Source organism: Pongo pygmaeus, chromosome 4, assembly GCF_028885625.2.
Source record: "Pongo pygmaeus isolate AG05252 chromosome 4, NHGRI_mPonPyg2-v2.0_pri, whole genome shotgun sequence".
Taxonomy (NCBI): Eukaryota; Metazoa; Chordata; class Mammalia; order Primates; family Hominidae; genus Pongo; species Pongo pygmaeus.
Genome location: NC_072377.2, coordinates 167651032 through 167672129, shown reverse-complemented (window position 1 = coordinate 167672129; position 21098 = coordinate 167651032).

The following is a 21098-nucleotide window of genomic DNA, read 5'->3' as shown; positions in this document are numbered from 1 at the left end:
TCTTTGTCACTTACCCCTACACACTCTGTTCCCATTTCTCTTTTCATTATAGGCAGTCCTCCTATCATGCTTAATGAATTTATTTTTATTTATGTGTATTCTTGCTAAATATATATTGTTGCTTTATATGGAGATTTTTTTTAATTTATGTAAAAGCAATTGAGTTTATAAAGGAACTGTAAATTACTACAAAATCTCCAGCTATGTTAATCTGTAAGGTGACAAACAATTATTTAAACTGAAAATGATTTCTACCTTATTGAGATACAGTGATAGATAATTTTTATAAGATAATCCGACAGTTTTTATGGCAGTTATGATTTTGAAAGATAATTTTCATTTTTTCCTTAATTTTCTCTTTTTCCAGTAGAGCATAATATTTGAGTAAGCTCCAAATCTAAAAAAAAAAAAAAACTGTTTTGCTGTTTCTTTCCATTAATTTTAGGGTAAATATACCTAGTTAACTAAAATAATTAAATGCATATATTGAGAGTAAAAAACTCACATTAAAATTTATTTAAAGTATCATAAAATAAAGCACTCAAATATTTGGAGCTATGTACTAAAATGACAAACAATTATATAAATAAAGTAACATTTAAGTTTAATGTTCTCTTGCCCTTAGGTATTAAGTTTATTTTTCTCATTCATTTTCTCAAGTGACAATATGTAGACATAAAAATAGACATATTATCAAACCATACTACATAATGGATAATTATTACTTTGGAGATACAGTAAAAAGATTTCTCCTGTGTCTTTACATCAACACTTTTTTTCTGAGTGACAGTACATTTTCTGTTGCTAACATTTCATTTCTTGACTGTCATATTTGCTGCAACATTTTCTCCTCTGGTTCTAAGGTATTCTGTCAGTCTCAGATTCCCAAGAAAGGACATGGTCTTCTAAATATGGACAGAAGAAGTATTGTAAAAGAGGAAAATGAAATGCATTCAGAAATAATCCAGGCAACATTGAAACATTACATTGTATAATAATCTTACTTTTGAATATAGATATAAATATACTAAATAGTCATTTTCAAAGTGTATCTACAGCATAATAAATAATTTTATGTGATTCAGTTGACCTTATTTTAGGAAGGTAAGCTTGGTTCAACATCTCTAATGAATCACATTAATAAACAAAGTGGAACAAAATTGTCCGGGGTGCTGCTAAAGATCATTATAGAGAATTAAACCCAAGTTCCTAAAGAAAACACATAATAAACTAATACCGAAAAAATTTTAAAAAATGCTTACATTATTAAATCAAATGAGAACCTCAAATATAACAATGAAACACTTGAGATATTTCTATTAATAGGAACTAAAACAAGGATTCCTACTGTTAATGTATTTTGTCCACAGTTTTTGGAAATGCTAGCCTATGTAATGAGATAAGAAAATTAAATAATAAGTAAACATTAGTTTCAGTGGAAGAATATACCCAGAGAGGGTTTTCATGAAGAAGAAGGATTGCATGAGGGGTGCAAGCTTGACATAAAGAGGGTTGGGATTTAAGGTAGAAGAAAGCCTGAATAGGGAACCTCTTGCCATTTGCCATTCCTGGTTATAAAGATCCTTGAGAATTTGAAAGTCAAAGGTGCCATTTTTGGGCCATCCGCTGTCATTAACTAATTTGTATTGGGGCCAGACCATGCTACAATTAAAAAACTAAAGGCTTTGGCTTTAGGCTCCCCTGTAAGCCAAATTTGGCAAGGTTGTGAAGGAGAAAGCTCAATGGGGAAGAATGTGGGATTGTTTGACACCCAAGTGGAGTGGTAAGAGGAGGCTGAGGGTGTCTGTTTTTGTTCTAGGCATCCCCAGACAAAAGGCAGAGACCCAGAATCCTCTTTCTGAAGAGGATGGTTAAGCTGAGAACAAACTGGGCATCTCTAAGATTTCTGCTAGCTTACTCCCCACTGGTCCTCCGAGGACAGGGATGGCAGACCTGACTTCCCTGGGTACTGTGAGAAAGCCAGGGGAAGGCAAATCTTATCAGTCAGCTGGATTAGTGTTTGATGCTGGATGTTCTGATTGGAATTGGCAAAGGGCCTCCAAGACTGGAGCCATGCAAGGAAGAGGCAGAGAGAGGGAGAGAGAGAGAGACAGAGACAGAGACATTGAGGAGGGAGGAAGAGGGGACAAGGGTGAGAGAGTGAAATACCCATTGTGGACAGTCAGAGGTGAATTCCTGAGACTTGAGGGTTTTGAGAGCCCACCAGCAAGTAGCCCCAGCCCCACCCTAGCAGTTCCCTTCAGATTAGTTTTCCTTCTTATGCAAATTGCTCAAAAAATGAAGTGACAGGAAAGATGGAGTGTGTGGCCAGAGACTCTCAGGGTCCAGGAGTTAGTGTAGGACAAGCTGCTGCTGCCAACTGCTTCCTGGGTTCCAAGAGAGCCTCTACCCCCAACACCCATACTGGGTTTTGGCACTAAATGTAAGAGTTAAAGAGTTAAAGAAAGAAGAAAAAACACAAAAAGTGGCTCAGCAGTCAAAGACAGGTTTATTTTGGAGAATAAACCTGAGAGGGGCTTCTGGCTACTTTCAGTCAGGAGCATTGTCTCTTACAGACTAAAGAGTATTTAAGAGTTTAGGGAGGGAGGCTAGGCATGGTGGCTCATGCCTGTAATCCCAGCACTTTGGGAGGCTGAGGCGGGTGGATCATGAGGTCAGGAGATTGAGACCATTCTGGCTAACACGGTGAAACCCCGTCTCTACTAAAAATACAAAAAATTAGCCGGGCGTGGTGGTGGGCACCTGTGGTCCCAGCTACTCGGGAGGCTGAGGCAGGAGAATAGTGTGAACCCAGGAGGCGGAGCTTGCAGTGAGCCGAGATCGCACCACTGCACTCCAGCCTGGGCAACAGAGCAAAACTTTGTCTAAAAAAAAAAAAAAAAAAAAAGTTTAGGGAGGGAGAGCTTTTCACAGGCTCAGAATGTTTCTGTGTGGAGGAGAGTTTTATTGCAGGATTGGAATCTCTCTGGTGGGAGGGGAGCTTATCTTGGGGGCTGGCCTGTTTTTGGTCAAAGAGGGGTTTATCTCAGGGTTGGAATGTTTCTGGTCAGAGATGTCTCTTGTGGCTTATGGTCATGCTGACATTAGTCATTAGGCTGATGTTTTGGGGCTGGATTTAATCAAGGGGAACTTAAAATGATGCTGTTTGTCCAACAAAGCAATGCTCCTTCTCTGTCACTTGGCAGAAAGGTATTCATCTTCAAAATTATTGGATAATCGCTGTTCATAGGATGAGACAACTCCCTAAATATAATAATGTAAACCTATTATGAAGTCTCAGGCATGTTATCACTGATTATTCTTTGTCAGACTTGGAGGTCTGGAGTCACATGAAATGGAGTAATAGAAAGAAATTAAGAGAACCTACCCAATGAGGATAATTATTATAATATTACCAGTAATTAAAGGAGAGTTCCCAAGGGAAGAGCCTAAAGGAACATGGCTCTTTGGCTTATTGTTATGGCGTTAGCAAAGAGTGTTCTTTTCACTCAATAGGAAGAAATATCACAGTTCCTTTGGTGTGTATCCTACAGTGGACTTCATTAAGCCAATGGTCAATAAAGGCCGGGAAAAATTGTGACAAACTGCAGAGATATTGCATATCGTACCTGTAAAATCATAGTGCATCTCACTAACTCTAGCACTATTTTATGTTCAAGTTAAGATCTTTTAAAAATAATGAATTTGGGCAATCTTTCAGGACTCGTTAAAACAAGTCTTCATCCAATAGTTCATCAACTGGGTCTTGCCTGAAAGTTTTGAGTAACAAACATATTTCAAATAGTTAAACTAGCTGCCAATATTTAACAGTCAACAACTTCACACAAAGTCTATACTTCTTTCTTCTTGTGTAGAAAAATGGCATAATAATATAGCACCAGACTCTATTCCTACATGGCAGACATCAACTGTAGGTTAGAAGCTGCTGTTACCTATCTTACCTGCCTATCTGTAGACTTTGGAGACAGTGACCTCTAACATTGTGAGTGGCTCTATTTTTTCATTTTTCCTGAGACAGAAGCAAATTTAATGTGAATGCCACTATTCCAGGTAATCATCTTAAAAGTTTCCCTTGGGTGATTCGATTCTACTTTTGGACAGGAACACTGTGTTTTTGTTTGTTTGTTTGTTTTTTGAGACGGAGTCTCACTCTGTCGCTCAGGCTGGAGGCAGTGATGTGATCTCGGCTCACTGCAAGCTGCACCTCCCGGGTTCATGCCATTCTCCTGCCTCAGCCTCTCGAGTAGCTGGGACTGTAGGCACCTGCTACCACGTCCAGTTAATTTTTTTTTTTATTTTTACTAGAGACAGGGTTTCAAGTTCACCGTGTTAGCCAGGATGGTCTCGATCTCCTGACCTCGTGATCCACCCGCCTCGGCCTCCCAAACTGCTGGGATCTTAGGTGTGAGCCACCGTGCCCAGCCAGGAATACTTTTTAGTATGAAAATAAGTTGCAACTTGAAGTGTTCACATATCCTTCACAGATAGAAGCAGAAGTAGACTGCGAGTTGATTTCTGGATTTCAGCTTTTGTTCATTTGTTTGTTTTTGCTTAAAACCTGCTATAGCCTCCCAGCAGAGAATAATCACTTACAAGGCATCACTGTGATTACAGTTTGACTGTTTTTAATAAGTCTATCTCAAGACAGATGAACAAGATTGTGAGTAAGAAAATAGTTTGAAATCCAGTTATAAAAAGGTATTTTTTTTTTTTTTGAGACAGGGTCTTGCTCTGTTGCCCAGGCTGGAATGCAATGGCACGATCTCTTCTCACTGCAACTTCCACATCCCTGGCTCAAGCAATTCTCATGCCTCAGCCTCCTGAGTAGCTGGGATTACAGGCGTGTGCCACCACACCTGGCTAATTTTTGTATTTTTAGTACAGACGAGGTTTCACCATGTTGGCCAGGCTAGTTTCGAACTCCTGACCTCAAGTGATTCACCCGCCTTGGCCTCCCAAAGTGCTAGGATTACAGGCATGAGCCACCACGCCCGGCTGCTGTTAAAATAAGATATTAATGTTCAGTGATGGCGGCCTGAAGCTTTGTGAACATTTGCTACCAAGAGATACGTTAAAACTAAAACCCCAGTATAAACTGGAAACGAAGGGAAGAGTAGCAGTAAAAAGTGCTAGTTATACTAGGCCTTTGTTTGGAAGAATTTACAAAGACTAATTTTATTAATTTTATTTCGTTTTTTATTACAGCATCATGGGCGTTTCCTGCAAGAGTTAGTTCTCCGGAAAAACGATGTTAAGGTGGGAACAAAGCCATTAAGCCATTAATCCTAAACAGCCCAGTGGGACAGCTGTCAAAAAAATTAATTAATCTGGCCTAATTGAGCCCAAATATTAGGGTATAGGCAACTTAGATTAAATCTACAGCCATAAATTATTTTGACAGATTTAACCAGGTGAGTCAGCTTCATTGAAACCACAGTTAAATTGCCGGGCACAGTGGCTCACACCTGTAATCCCAGCACTTTGGGAGGCTGAGGTGGGTGGATCACAAGGTCAAGAGGTTGAGACCAGCCTGGCCAAAATGGTGAAACCTTGTCTCTACTAAAAATACAAAAATTAGCTGGGCATGGTGGCACGCACCTGTAGTCCTAGCTACTCAGGAGGCTGAGGCAGGAGAATTGATTGAACCTGGGAGGCAGAGATTACAGTGAGCTGAGATCACACCACTGCACTCTACTCTAGCCTGGCAGCAGAGCTAGATTCCGTCTCAAAAAAAAAAAAGAAAAGAAACCACAGTTAAATCACATTTCTGAAAGGGCACCAACGTATTTTAAATAGGAATGGAGAAACAAAATTATCAGTACTAATAGCCAGCATTTATTTGGACAATGTGCTAAGTAAGCACTTTGCACATGTATCTCATTTAACAGCCATAACCACCCAATGATATAAGTTATCCACATTTGAAAGATGTAAACCCAGAGTTTAGAGGAGCCAAATAAGTTGTCCTACGTCATGTGGATAGTCAGAGAAGGGTAAATCTGAGAATCAATTTTCCTTTATGTTGTACTCTTCCCTGTAGAGAACAGAGGAGTGCAGGGTACTTATAAGTTAAATTGATTTTTTATTTTTCTACTCTGGTGATTCCTAAAGCATTTATGGTCCAGTTAAATTAGTCAGAGACCCATTGGTTGCCTCTCAAACATGACCATTTTCTTCTCTGTTTCAATATTTGTGTTTGCCTCCTGTTTTGCTAATGATTTCAAGTTGCTTATCAGATGTGACAATATGTCATCTGTGAAGCTATTTTTCTTTTTTTTATTGTACTTTAAGTTTTAGGGTACATGTGCACAACGTGCAGGTTTGTTACATATGTATACAACTGCCATGTTGGTGTGCTGCACCCATTAACTTGTCATTTACATTAGTTATATCTCCTAATGCTATCTCTTCCCGCTCCCCCAACCCCACAACAGGCCCTGGGGTGTGATGTTCCCCTTCCTGTGTCCAAGTGTTCTCATTGTTAAATTCCCACCTATGAATGAGAACATGCGGTGTTTGGTTTTTTGTCCTTGCAATAGTTTGCTGAGAATGATGGTTTCCAGCTTCCTCCATGTCCCTACAAAGGACATGAATTCATCCTTTTTTATGGCTGCATAGTATTCCATGGTGTATATGAGCCACATTTTCTTAATCCAGGCTATCATTGTTGGACATTTGGGTTGGTTCCAAGTCTTTGCTATTGTGAATAGTGCCGCAATAAACATACATGTGCATGTGTCCTTATAGCAGCATGATTTATACTCCTTGGGGTATATACCCAGTAATGGGATGGCTGGGTCAAATGGCATTTCTAGTTCTAGATCCCTGAAGAATCGCCACACTGACTTCCACAATGGTTGAACTAGTTTACAGTCCCTCAAACAGTGTAAAAGTGTTCCTATTTCTCCACATCCTCTCCAGCACCTGTTGTTTGCTGACTTTTTAATGATCGCCATTCTAACTGGTGTGAGATGGTATTTCATTGTGGTTTTGATTTGCATTTCTCTGATGGCCAGTGATGATGAGCACTTTTTCGTGTGTCTTTTGGCTGCATAAATGTCTTCTTTTGAGAAGTGTCTGTTCATATCCTTCAGCCACTTGTTGATGGGGTTGTTTGTTTTTTCTTGTAAATTTGTTTGAGTGCTTTGTAGATTCTGGATATTAGCCCTTTGTCAGATGAGTAGATTGCAAAAATTTTCTCCCATTCTGTAGGTTGCCTGTTCACTGTGATGGTGGTTTCTTTTGCTGTGCAGAAGCTCTTTAGTTTAATAAGATCCCATTTGTCAATTTTGGCTTTTGTTGCCGTTGCTTTTGGTATTTTAGACATGAAGTCCTTGCCCATGCCTATGTCCTGAATGGTATTGCCTAGGTTTTCTTCTAGGGTTTTTATGGTTTTAGGTGTAACATTTAGGTCTTTAATCCATCTTGAATTAATTTTTGTATAAAGTGTAAGAAGGGATACAGTCTCAGCTTTCTACATATGGCTAGCCAGTTTTCCCAGCACCATTTATTAAATAGGGAATTCTTTCCCCATTTCTTGTTTTTGTCAGGTTTGTCAAAGATCAGATAGTTGTAGATGTATGGCATTATTTCTGAGGGCTCTGTTCTGTTCCATGGGTCTGTATCTCTGTTTTGGTACCAGTACCAGGCTGTTTTGGTTACTGTAGCCTTATAGTATAGTTTGAAGTCAGGTAGCGTGATGCCTCCAGCTTTGTTCTTTTGGCTTGGGATTGACTTGGCAATGTGGGCTCTTTTTTGGTTCCATATGAACTTTAAAGTAGTTTTTTCCAATTCTGTGAAGAAAGTCATTGGTAGCTTGATGGGGATGGCATTGAATCTATAAATTACCTTGGGCAGTATGGCCATTTTCACGATATTGATTCTTCCTATCCATGAGCATGGAATGTTCTTCCATTTGTTTGTATCCTCTTTTATTTCATTGAGCAGTGGTTTGTAGTTCTCCTATTTTTCTAGAGAAACCCTATGTATCTGTGTGTTCAAAAGATTCTAAATCTTAGACAGTCTTGATGACTCCTATAGTAATAACAGTAATGATGATGGCACCAACAAAATCATCATCAGTAAACATCTATTAAACACTTACCATGTACCATGCACAATGCTGAAATTTTATTCAAAGCCTGGGGACTTTATAGCATCAAAATCCTATAATTGCAACATAGGAAAATGGCATCTCGCAAACAATACTCATTTGACATTGAAAAATGTTTGACTTCTTTATACATCCAGAATACTACATGGAAAATACTGTCTTCCTCATAGAGTTATTGTGAAATTCTCATGAGAAAATGTAAATGAATACAAAAACAATAAATTCATCAGAATACATTTGAAGGCTTTGGAATAAGATGAACCTAGATTAGGGTTGCCCAATTTAGCAAATAAAAATATAGGATACCCAGTTAAATTTGAATGTCAGATAAACAACAATGTTTAAAAATATCTCTTAATTATTGCACGTCCCTCAGTAGGAGTGTGACCTTAGGCAATTTCTGTAAATCTCAATTTCCCTATCTCTAATAGAGCCACCACTTGGTTCTTACGGAGTTGTGAAGATAAGTCAGCAGCGTAAAGTACTTAGCACTCAGTCTGTCACAGAATAGTTGATCAGTAGACTGTTAATTTTGAACACTTCAACTGTCAGATCCCTAAATGATGTGAAGTTATCTTTCCAAAATTACTTGTAGCCGTTCAGTAGCTAACAACAAGTCTATGATTATGGGGGAGTTAAAGATCTAGCAGCTGAATTTTAAAATTAAGGTATTTCAGAACTAAATAAATATTTGATGTTATCTTATCCAGTGGATATCTTTCTTATGAATAAGAAAGAGGTAGAAAATCAGATAAGCCTAGAGCCACTGATAGTATATAAATCTCTTAAATATTCATCAATTTTTTTTCTAATGTAGCAACCTATCTTACAGGAGATGTTGCTGAAAGATAGTTCATCTCTCTAGTTTTACCTGTCTCTATTATCTATGTCATCAGCTAGGCACCTTTAGCAGTTTCAAGTTTCTTTTTGTAACATGAATAATATTTTGTTCTATCTTGTAGATACAGCATGTGGTAACTTATCTAACTACATTTGAGTTAATAAACAGTAGTATTTTTAAATCATTGCTAATAGAATATTCTTTCCAAGCATGAGTCTTAGTCACCAATCACCATCATCTACATGTGAAAATATGACGAACTTTGTACACTTCCTCAGCAAGCTTTTTAAGTACGTCTGACTTCTCACCCTAGTAGCAGAAAATAGCTTGCCTTGGAGCACTGACTTCATCTCTAGTTTATTTTTATCCAAAACAAATATTAAGACCTTTTCCAATCGATAATGAGCAGGTCAGTTTTGCTGACACTGAGCTCTTCAATAGGCACTTTGCAAAGTGAGGCTCATTTGCATTCAACTACACATCATTCTGCAAGGTGTAATTCACATTTCTCATCATGAGTATAATTTTCCCTTAACTTTGTTGCAACATAGAACATAAGTACTGATTTTTTTTTAACTCTAAAGTATTAATTTTCATATATGACATCATTTTAAAAGATCATTCCAAATTTCCATCTGGATGTTGTGAACTGCTCATTTTACAGACATTAGATGTTATTATTTACTACCTGCAGAGTTCAAATAATTTACCTCACATAAGACAGACTTGGGTTTGTATTTTTAGTCCTGATACCTACAAAATGTATTCTATTAGGCCAGTTACTTAAATACTCTGAATTTCAGTTTTCTTATTTTGAAGATGAACACACAAATAGTACTTACAGTGTAGGAATTTTGTGAGGATTAAATGAAATTGCATGGAAAGCACTTGGCCTAGGGACTCATAGCAAATATAAAGAAAGTCTATGTTTTCTTTCAATTACCATCATTATACTTTTAATTTTTCTATTGTTTTCTTGATTATTCCATTGCTACTTCTAATAATTCAATTTATATATTAAAGAAGATTACTTCATGGAAATACATATGAATCTTAGGTAACTTTGGCAATGAAATCAGGTAACAGACTTTTGTTAGCAGAGGAGAGTTAATGGAGGAAAAGGGGCCATGAAATTCAATGTTGTGATCATCCCTAATAACTATGTCATTTTTGTTAATGCTTTCATGGAATAATTCCTGACAGTTGATTACATGGTGTGTCTCAATTTATATATGATTGAGAAATAAAAAGTGGTGGCTGACCTAGGTGTGATGATACTTTTTAAAAACATTTTTTAATTTTTGTGAATACATAGTAGCTGTATATATTTTTCGGGTACATCAGATGTTTTTTGATACAGGCATGCAACGTGAAATAATCACTTCATGGAGAATGGGGTATCCATCCTCTCAAACATGCACCCCTTGTGTTACAAACAATCTAATTACACTGTTTTAGTTATTTTAAAATGTACAATTAAGTAAAGGTGTGATGATACTTGGTTTAGTTTCAGAATCCACAGTTCTACTGGCTATTGAGAATCACGGTCAGCAAATCAAGATGGTGTATAAAATAGCAAGTGACCAGCAAGAAGACATTATATAGCAAACACAGAAACTGCTATATAAAGATTTCTGAATGTGTTTCAGTTTTGGAAGACATCTATATGAAGTTCAGAGAAGGTACTTGTCTTGGGAATAGAATTAGTTGGGTTGCTTTCCAGCACATGAATCCAGAAGAAAATTGCTTTAAAGGTCATGAAACCTGATACTAAATACTCTAGATAGAAAAAAACATTGTCATGATGAAAGCAGGTTAGACTCAATGTTTTGTTAACTATTCAGCAGATAACATTTGAGAAAAAACTACAGAAAGAACTGTCTTCCATTTTCTTCTACTTTTTTATTCATTATAATGTACAGTGTATGGTTTTGCAATCAATAAGATAAAAACAAGGTTGCTTGTAAAAATTGGTATAAATATACCTGCAGTTTTTAAAAGAGACTTGTTATTGCTACTATCATTATTTATAATTATCAAGTCATTAGAGTATGGCCTCCGCTGACACCAGACTGTGAGTTTAAACCTTGTGCCATCACTTACTAGCTGTGGGACTTGGGCTGTATCTCAGTTTCATCACCTGTAATACGGGTTCTTGCTGAGTGGATTCAATGAGTTAATACTTATAACATAGAACAGAAGAAACTAAGTATGCTGCAATTACTAAGTGTTAACTATTAAAGCATTGAGTAAAATGCATGCTATTCCTTATATTGCAATTTTTAAACTCATGCCAGAATATGATATGTATTATATATTTTATAATTCCCCAAATATGTTATTTATTCATAAGACTAGAGAGATGAACATAGCAGACAGATGCCCAGGATGTGTTGGTTGTAAGAATAAAGAGTCATCATAATGGTCATAATTTAAATCATATCTAGTAAGAAAATAATATTTTCTTATATAACGTGCTTCTTCCATATACTTCTATTAATATTGAAACAATCCACTTTTTGAAGATTTGTGAGTTTTTTAAAAAATAAATATTTTCCTCTTTGCTGAGTAAGTCCCAGGGACTGGAAGTAATTTTTAAATACTGCATATGACTGTCAGATTTTGAGTCATGATCATCATGATATCAATGTTTCATTCTGATGACTGTGGTAGGGAAGGCACTGTGAAGTTGGGTAACAGAAACAAAAATTTTTGAAGAGCACAGTCTATGCTGTGATGTTCAAATAACTCCAGGTATCATTGGAATTTATTTGAGTTCAAATTTACTCCAAAAATTAGTATACATTTTTCAAAAGTCATACAAATGGCCTATTTACACACAGTAATCTATCTGACAGAAATCATATTAAAAATCTGCCAAGAAAGACACGCCATTACTTGCCATTTGCAGCTTAATTTGCAAATGAAGAATAGTATGCATTCAAAAAATTGGTGCTTCTCCTCTGTTACTCCACTGTTGCATATAATAATAATTATTATCATAGCAACATATATTGGGCATTTACCATGTGCTAGGTACCTTACTAAATCTTACGTGCTGTCTCATTTAAACACCCAATAATGCTATCAATTAGTCAGTCTTGTTATTTTCACATTTTATCCTTAGGAAACTATAGCCTAAAGAATTTACCTGACATGGTAACCAAATTAATATGTGGCAGTCCAGGATTGAACCCAGGTCTCTGTTCTTCAGTCTCTATTTATCCCAGAATCAGTATGATGGACGATGAGAGCTGGTCCAGTGCTCAAGGATCATCTAATCTCAATACATCTTCTTGATTTTACTCTATTACATTCTATATTCATAAGAAATATGTTTAAAGTTATTTGATCCGTTGACGTATTTATTAACTAGGAAATAAGCTTACTACTTAAAAGTATAGTGGAAAGGGCCTGTTTTCGCTTCAACATTTGAACATGAAGTGTAATCTAATAGTCCTCAGTGTTTGAGTTGCTCTACTCTGACCATATACAATTAACTGATTTATGGAATCGACATTAAATGATATGGAAGGTGAACAAGTTACTCCCTTTTCAATTCTTGTGCAACCAAAATTAGCCACAGCATTACTCTGGACATCAATGCTCTAACTCTCTTGACCATAAGGTAATTTTTATTTTTTAGAGTGGTCCTCACAATTCACAATCCTCAGCATCAGGTTATCAACAGTGTATAGATAGAATTAAATACTATCATTTTGCTTAATTTATTGTTAGTGTAATTTTTGTCAATTTTAAAGAATATACTTTCATTTATGGGAGGGATACATGTAAAATTTGTTTATGTAAATAAAGTAATAGCAGTATAAGTTTCATTTGGGTGTAACAGTATTGCAATAGAAGTAAAATAATGGTTGATGTTTGGAAAGCACTGTAATTCAAGTAATTGTTGAGAATCACACAGCTTTGAGTTTAAATTCTGCCACTCAGTCCAGCTGCCTCCCCTACTGTATACCCTACCCTGCCAGTGTGTCCTACTGTCTAAACCTCAGAAAAATCATTAATCTCTTAGCATTTTCAACTGAAAATATGAGATACAGGATATGAGAATACAAATGTTACAGAATTATTTTCTTATTAAATGTCTCTCTCTCTATTACACCTAGTACTTAGTGCAGGGATAGGTATCTTGTAGTAATCATCCATAGGGTGAGGTAATAATGTTATTCTTTTCCAGGTTTTTATTCTCTTTCTCATTTCCATGCCTCATATTGGTTATCACAGTATCAAAAATTGAATATCACATTAAGTGAACTGACAAAAAGCTGAATTTTCTAGAATTTAACAATCTCTACCTCTGAGTAAATTTAGTCTCTTTATGTTATGAGAATAGTATTTATAACAATAACGGTTATTGGAGTATCAAAATTGCTCATGCAATGAAGTGGTTATATAAAATATTTAAATTATTTAATTAAGTCATCTTTTTTAAAAATCACAAGTCATGCAAATCCTGAGTGGTTATATATAACCAGAATTGTGAGATGAATAAGAATGTGACCACACATCTTTGTCATCAAGAAAAATAAGGGTCAGGAAATTAAATTTCCTTACAGATACCTCTAAACAGTTTTTCTGGGATTTACTGGAAAAAAATAAATGGTGATGGACCATGATTTTATGTTCTTAATAACAGGAAGTGGCAGAGCAACTTTTCTTATGTGCTTCTGATGGGATTAAATCTGGTTGCATGGGAATAAATGTCTGAATTCCATGGAGACTCTAAAATTCATACTAAGATTTTTCCTGTTACAGGGCCTTTGCACATGATGATTTTATTGACTGCAGCATGCCAACCCACCATGTGTTGGCTTTTTCTTTTCCTTTACATTATTGCTTCTTACTGTGCTTACAAACCATCTGACATCTAGAGACCTTGTTCAAAAGCAGACAGGGATTCAGAAAGTTTTGAGTAAGCCCTGAGATTCTTTATTTCGAATAAGCTCCTAAGTAATGATGATGCTTTCAACCCCAGGCCATTTGTTGAAAATAGATGTTTTATTATTTCCTTAAAAGAACCTTCCATGATCTTGTCATTTAAAGTAGTTTTCTCCCTGTTATTCCTATTCCAGTACTTTATTTATTTAATAACATTTATATCACAACTTTATTTTATTTGCTTGCTTTTTGCTTGTCTATTGTTTCTAGATTGTAAACTGCTCAAGGTTAGGGACTAGGTTATGTTGCTCACAATATGTCTAGGTCCTGACACCTAGTAGAAGCTCAATAAATAGGTAAGCAAATAAATAAAAAAAACTACCCCTAGGTTACACCAGTGTGTCATAGTTTTACCTAGATCAATGGTTCTAAAATTTTAGAATACATCAGAATCCCCCAAAAGGGCTTGTTAAAATGAAGATTGCTGGAATACCCAATGCAAAGGTTCTGATTTAGTAGGTTTGGGGTCTAAGTTCCAAGGTCATGCTGATGCTGCTCATCCAGAAAACACACTTTGAAAACAACTGACCTGTAACACAAGATACAGTTTACTAATCACCAGTCTCAAAAGATTATGCTGAAAAGCTGATGCCAGTCCTGAATAAATATTTGATTTAATTTCTCTACTTATTTGGCACTTAGGATTCAGTTTTCAGTATTAACCTAACAATTGTGAGTATATATATATATAATTACTGTTCATTTTATTTTGCATATATATATATATATATATATGCAAAATATATATATATATATCCTCGAGGAAAGGAGAGGGAAGATTTGATGCCCATTCCTGCAACAGATCTTATGAATTGCAGTCACACCAGGTTTCTTTTTAAGTCCCAAGTAATGTCGCTCGCTCACTGCTTTTTGACATTTTGCAAGCATCAAGGCTAGCCCTTGAGATCATTCACTTTGTTTGATTTCCTTCACAATAGCTCAGAGCCCAATAAAACTTCTCTTTCTTTTCTCTTTCTTTTTCTTTTAGCATTCAAAACCTCACCTTCTTGCTCAGATTGTATTCTCTTTTCTTTTCTGTTTGCAATGATGAAGCATCACAGGAAAATGGAAGCAAATGAATAATTGCTGCATAAGCTTTCTAGAGCATGGAAAAACATTGAAGTCATTATTGTAAAGTATGCTGTGAATTTTAAGAGGGTCTATATGATATCTCATTCTTCCTCTAATTATCTCCAGCAAATAGTAACATGGGTAATGAGAATTAGAATTTTGGCCACAGGCAGATATTAATGTGAAATAGCATTTTCATTTAAATATTGATTAATAAAGAGGTATATTAAAGGGAAATTAAGCATGTATTCAGTGTAAAAAAGTTAATATCAGCAAGCCTTTTTAAAGATGTGTATTTTAATAGGTTTTGAATTAAGCTTGATTTAAAGGCTGTCAGAAATGTCTCTCTGCATGAAGATAATTTTAATAAATTCAAAAATATGTCATTTTTTCACAATAAACCCAAGAACCATATGAAATAACATTATTTTTATTTGAAATGACTAATCCTTATAATTACATTTTAATTTTCCACTGCATTTTTCTTCTTGAAAGTCTCCCTCCACATCAAGATCTAATAAAATTGTGATGAAAATTATTGCTTAAATTATACACAAAAAGGTTGAAAATCATCAAAATTTGAAAGAAAATATTTTATGTTTCCAACACAGCTCTCTAAACTGTATTTTATTGTCTCTCTAAGTTCTCACATTATTCTCATATAATTTCCTAAGCCATTATCTGATTAGTTCTGTGATGCCTGAGAATTTAATATTTTCTCTAGTTTTTAAAACCAGATTGGGATTAGGACTTCATAATATATGGTGTTAATTTGAGGTAATAAAACAGAAACATATCTTGGCATTTAATTTTTTTTATCTTTTTGGAAAATTTCCATTGCTCTACATCAACCAGTGATATGAGAGAAAATGTGATATGGAAGTCATAAGATCTGCCATTTTATTACAGGTTTATTTGAGCTAATTATAGCGTAAATGTCATATTGGTTTTCAGCAATTCATTTGCTGGACAGTTTTTCAAGCAGCCAGGAGAAAGCTGCTAGAGACAGTTTCAGCAATGCAGAGACTCCTTAATTAAGCTCTGGCTGATGTTCCAGAACCTCTCTTCAGAGCCTGGGGAAATAACAGTACTGTATTTATTTAGAAGGTACCTCTTGCCCTAAGGCTTTCAGGTCTTCATAATACAATCTGTATGCCAGTCTGTCCTAAATAGAAAAAACAAGCATTTTGTTTAAATTTATAGCAAGTGCCTGTACTTTTCTGCAAATGTGAATTTCATTGATTAAAACATTTCAGATTCCAATCTATCTTTGGTCCTCATCAAAACAGTCCTATCTATAAGGAAGTAGTAAGGAAAAAAATAGGAGTCTTTCTGTTCCGGATTAATCTTCAACCAAGCTTCCTTTATATGACTACATAGTTACAAATCTGATTAGGTAAATTAGAAATTCCCTTGAGAGAATTTAATATTTTCTCTAGTTTTTAAAACCAGGGAAGATTATACTTATTTGCATATGTAACTATTTATATGTAATTATGTTTTCTCTCCCATCTTACCCACCAAACTTATTCCAGGAGTATTGAAAGTGGCTTATAAAAGAATATACAGTAGAGAAGGAATGAAAAAAATTAAAACAAGACCAAAAGATGAGGCAAAGATAAATAAAGATATGGAAATAACATAAAGCCAGAGGGTAAAATATAGGCCTTACAACCTCACACAGAACTTTACCAAAGAGTATACAGAGATGGCAAATGAGCAAATGAAAAGATATTCAACATCATCGGCCATTAGGGGAATGAAAATTATGACCACCTTTTTGCACTAATAAAGAATGGCTAAAATAGCAGGTACTTTAGAAAATGTAAAACAACTGGCATTTTCATACACTGCTGTTGGGAATGCAAAATGCCACTAAGAAACAGTTTGGTAGTTTATTACATAGATAAAAATACAATTACCTTATGACCCAGCAACTCCTCATCTGGGTGTTTACCTTACAGAAGTGAAGTTATATTCACGCAAAACATATATTTATAGCAACTCTGTTCATAATTGCCAACAACTGGAACAAAACCCCCAAAATCCTTCAATGGGTAAATGGGTAAATTCTAGTATATCTACACAATGGGATACTTCTCAAAAATAAAAAGGAATAAACTATTGATACATGAAAAATTATGCATGTAAATCAAAGGCATTATGCTGAGTGAAAGTAGCTAGTCCTATAGGGCTACATACTGTATGGTTTTATTTATAAAATATTCTGGAAAAAATGGTATTGATGAAGAACAGATTAACAGAACACAGGATGGGGCAGAGGAAGAGCATGATTACAAAGTGGTGGGATAGAACATGAGGGAGTTTTCTGGGTGAGAGAACTGTTCTGTATCTTGATTGTGGTGATACTTTCATAAATATGTATATTTAAGTGCATATAATTATACACTGAAAAAGCCAACTTTATTGAATGATAATTTAATAAATAAGATAATTTAAAAAAAACCCTCACACATTTGCAAGAATTAAAACCACAATTTTGCAGCTGAGTTCTATCCATAGGCCAAAGAATATAACAGTACTCATAGATAAAATCAAGCTAGCTACTCAGGATCATATCTATTCCTAATAGAATAATATAATACATATGTCTAATACAATAAAAACATCTTTTTAATAACCTGAAGTATAGATCAGTAATAAATCACAATTGTATTGTACCTCATGCATGTATGACCACTTCTTTTTGTCTTTTTCATGCCTCTGTTCCTTTATCTGCTTTTAAAGTATAGGTATTCTCTAGGTTATGTCTTTCATCCTAATTTATTCTAGCTCAGAAACATCTCCCTGAAAAATTGTTTTCAGTCCAATAGCTTAACCTAAAATCTTGCTGAAGATGACTTCCAAATTTGTACCTGAAGTCCTAATATCTTATTATCTCTCTTTACAGTTCTGTGTGTGATATACCCTCTTAGATACCACACTAATCCAAAAAATCCCCATACCCCAAACAATTTAATTAGTAGTCTTTCTTCTAAAATCTAAGATTCTTCTGAAATCACTGACCATTAAAGCTAGAAGCATCATCATATTTCACCAGCTCCTTATACTCACCCTCTCTCATAAAATTAGTTACTAAATACAGTTGATACTTTCAATTTTGCATTTTTCCCATCATAAAAACGTAAAGCCTTAGTCATATGTACTTTGGAATATTACAGCAACTTTCATTATGGTCCTTTGGCTCCTATCTGTTATGTCTAAACTTCATTTCTATACTCTTGTTAGCATTATTTTATAAAATCAGATTGATTCTTCCTAGGTTGCCTGAAAATCTTTTATTCTCACAGAAATGAAAAATCCAAACTTCATATGGTATTTAACATCTTCAATAATCTTGTGACATTATCTAGCACTGAGTACATCCTCATCACTACCTACCAATGTCCCATCCACCTGGACTGTAGCCTCTTCATATGTTTTGCTGTTCCTTGTAGCTGTTGTATTCCTGGCCAAATACCTCAATTTATATGGGTGATATCCTGTATATGTGATACCTCGCTCTCCTCTCATTTCCTCTCCTCTCGTGTCCTCTCCTCTCTGTTCTCCCTGTTAAAATTCTATGTACTTCACATCTCTACTCTTACACCATATATTTTATATAGACTCCCTTAGTACAGGAGTTTGGAATTCATTTTACCCTCCTTTGAGCATTCACAGAATGAATTTATACATCCACTTACAGCATTAATTTCTTTATTTTTATTTGTTTTATTATGCATGTCTATCATCTTCCCCACTGGGATTATAACCTTCTTAAGCAATGCAATCATATATGAATACACTTCCTTGCCTTCAATCCTTTTTGGGAAAAGGTACAGCACAAGTACATATATAAATAAATAATCTTCATTTTCTTGTTAGATCTGGAACAATGCCCCTCACTTATAAGATATACAATGAATGTTTACCCTATGAATAAATGGATGAATGAACAGCAGACAGGTTAAGCAGGCTAGGGAGTGTTGGAAATGTTACCCTGTATATTACAATTACAGGAAGATTATCATTAACAATAATGTGTTATTACAAATACCATTCTGCATGATCAGTTAATGTCAAAATTTATTTATTGTGCAGTTGCACATATCTCCAAAGGCCAAATTATATTTTTACCCTATCATTCACCTGCTCAAAAATTCAATGTCTGCCTGCGTGTGCTTCAGATCAAATTTAAAGTTTCCTTTTTTTGCATGGATGACATTTTTATTAGCTGTGCTCTTTAGTATGCCAACACATATCTGACTATATGAATACTGTATTTCTCAGTATTTTCTATGATCCTCCCTCCCTCTTTTCTTATTTATTTATTTATTTATTTATTTATTTAGAGTCGGAGTCTTGCTCTGTATCCCAGGCTGGAGTGAAGTGGCACAATCTCGGCTCACTACAACCTCCATCTCCCAGGTTCAGGCAACTTTCTGCCTCAGCCTCCTGAGTAGCTGGGATTACAGGTGCCTGCCACCATGACTGGCTATTTTTTCTTTCTTTCTTTTTTTTTTTTTTTGTATTTTTAGTAGACACAGGGTTTCACCATCTTGGCCAGGCTGGTCTTGAACTCCTGACCTTGTGATCCAGCCGCCTCAGCCTCCCAAAGTGCTGGGATTACAGGCGTAGAGCCACCGTGCCCAGCCTCTTTCTTCTTTATTCTTCCTTTCTTCTCCACTACTCTCAGTAAGACTCATGCTCGGCTTTACTCGGTCTTCACATGACACCTGCAATAATGCCCTTTGCCTCCCCTTCATCCATGCTTTCTCCAAAATAGAAAAGCCTTTCATAATCATCACACAGCAGAAGTGAGCTACACTACATTTGCTACTCTGCTTCTTATTTCTTTAGTTGCGATTCATTTTTAGAATGTCATGCTGCCATTCATGTTCTTTAGTTGGTTGTTTCAAGCATACTTGTCATTTGTTACTCGAGGTTACTGAGTAGTTTTATGTTTTTTAGTAGCCCTCATTGTTCCTAGCAAGAGTCCTCATGGGCAATTTTCTTAATCAATTGACCACTGAAAATATTAACAAGAACTGATTGAGAAGAAAAATAGACTGGTTGAGTAAAAACAAGAGTTTACTTAGCAATATTTGGTAGTGATTTTTTTTTTAACTAAAATTGTGTACAGTAAACTCAGAAAGAATAGAGTCAATTTTCATTCGTGTTTATCTCTGGATATAGGATTTAGAGAACTTTGATATTCTTTGTACATTTCTATATTTCAACAGTTATTTTTAAATGTACTATTTTTATTGAAATAAGTAAACTAAATGTAGTACATTTTAATATTTTGTGCTGAAGTATGACTGTCAACATTTTACAAAAATCCTAATGAATCGTACATTTCCAAAGACCACATATGTTTTGCCTTCCAGGAGATATTCTACGTTATTAATAAATACATAGAGACAGTTATATATGACAGCTTCATCAAAGATATTTTACTTTATACTTGATCCTGCTCAAGGACATTATTATTCACTATAAAACAATAGAGGGCAGTAGAATAATGGTTCATAGGACTTATTTAGACAAAACTAACCAAATCCCTCATTCTAACCCTTAGAAAAATTATCAAAATAGGTCTAATGCATTTATAAAAGTAAAAAAAAAAGTTAGTGTCGTGATTTTTGCTTTTTATTTGCCAAAAATAAGGTTTACCCTCAGTGTGGAAAAGGCAACTTAGAAGTGTTCAGAATGTGATGCTATTTATTTGACCTTGTGTTAAGTTTCCTGGGCTTTGAGCTTTCCATGTGAATGCTAGTAAGTAATATTTATATTTTTCATTGATCTATAATGTAGGGTTTATATATTCACAAACCAGTTTAGAGAGAAAGAAAACAATCAGTTTAATCTATCTACTGAGTACTTAATGGCCGTTAACAAAATAACACCTTAAATGACTGAAGCAAACTGTTTGTTTTCAAATGCGCTTGTTCATACCAGTTATGTAAAAATCAACTTACGGCAACCGAATATCCTCAGATGCAAGGTTGACAGAGTGCATCCCAGGGAAATTCTGATTAAAGAGGCTTCTACTGATGCAATGCAGAGCCATATTGGAGCCTAATGCAAAAC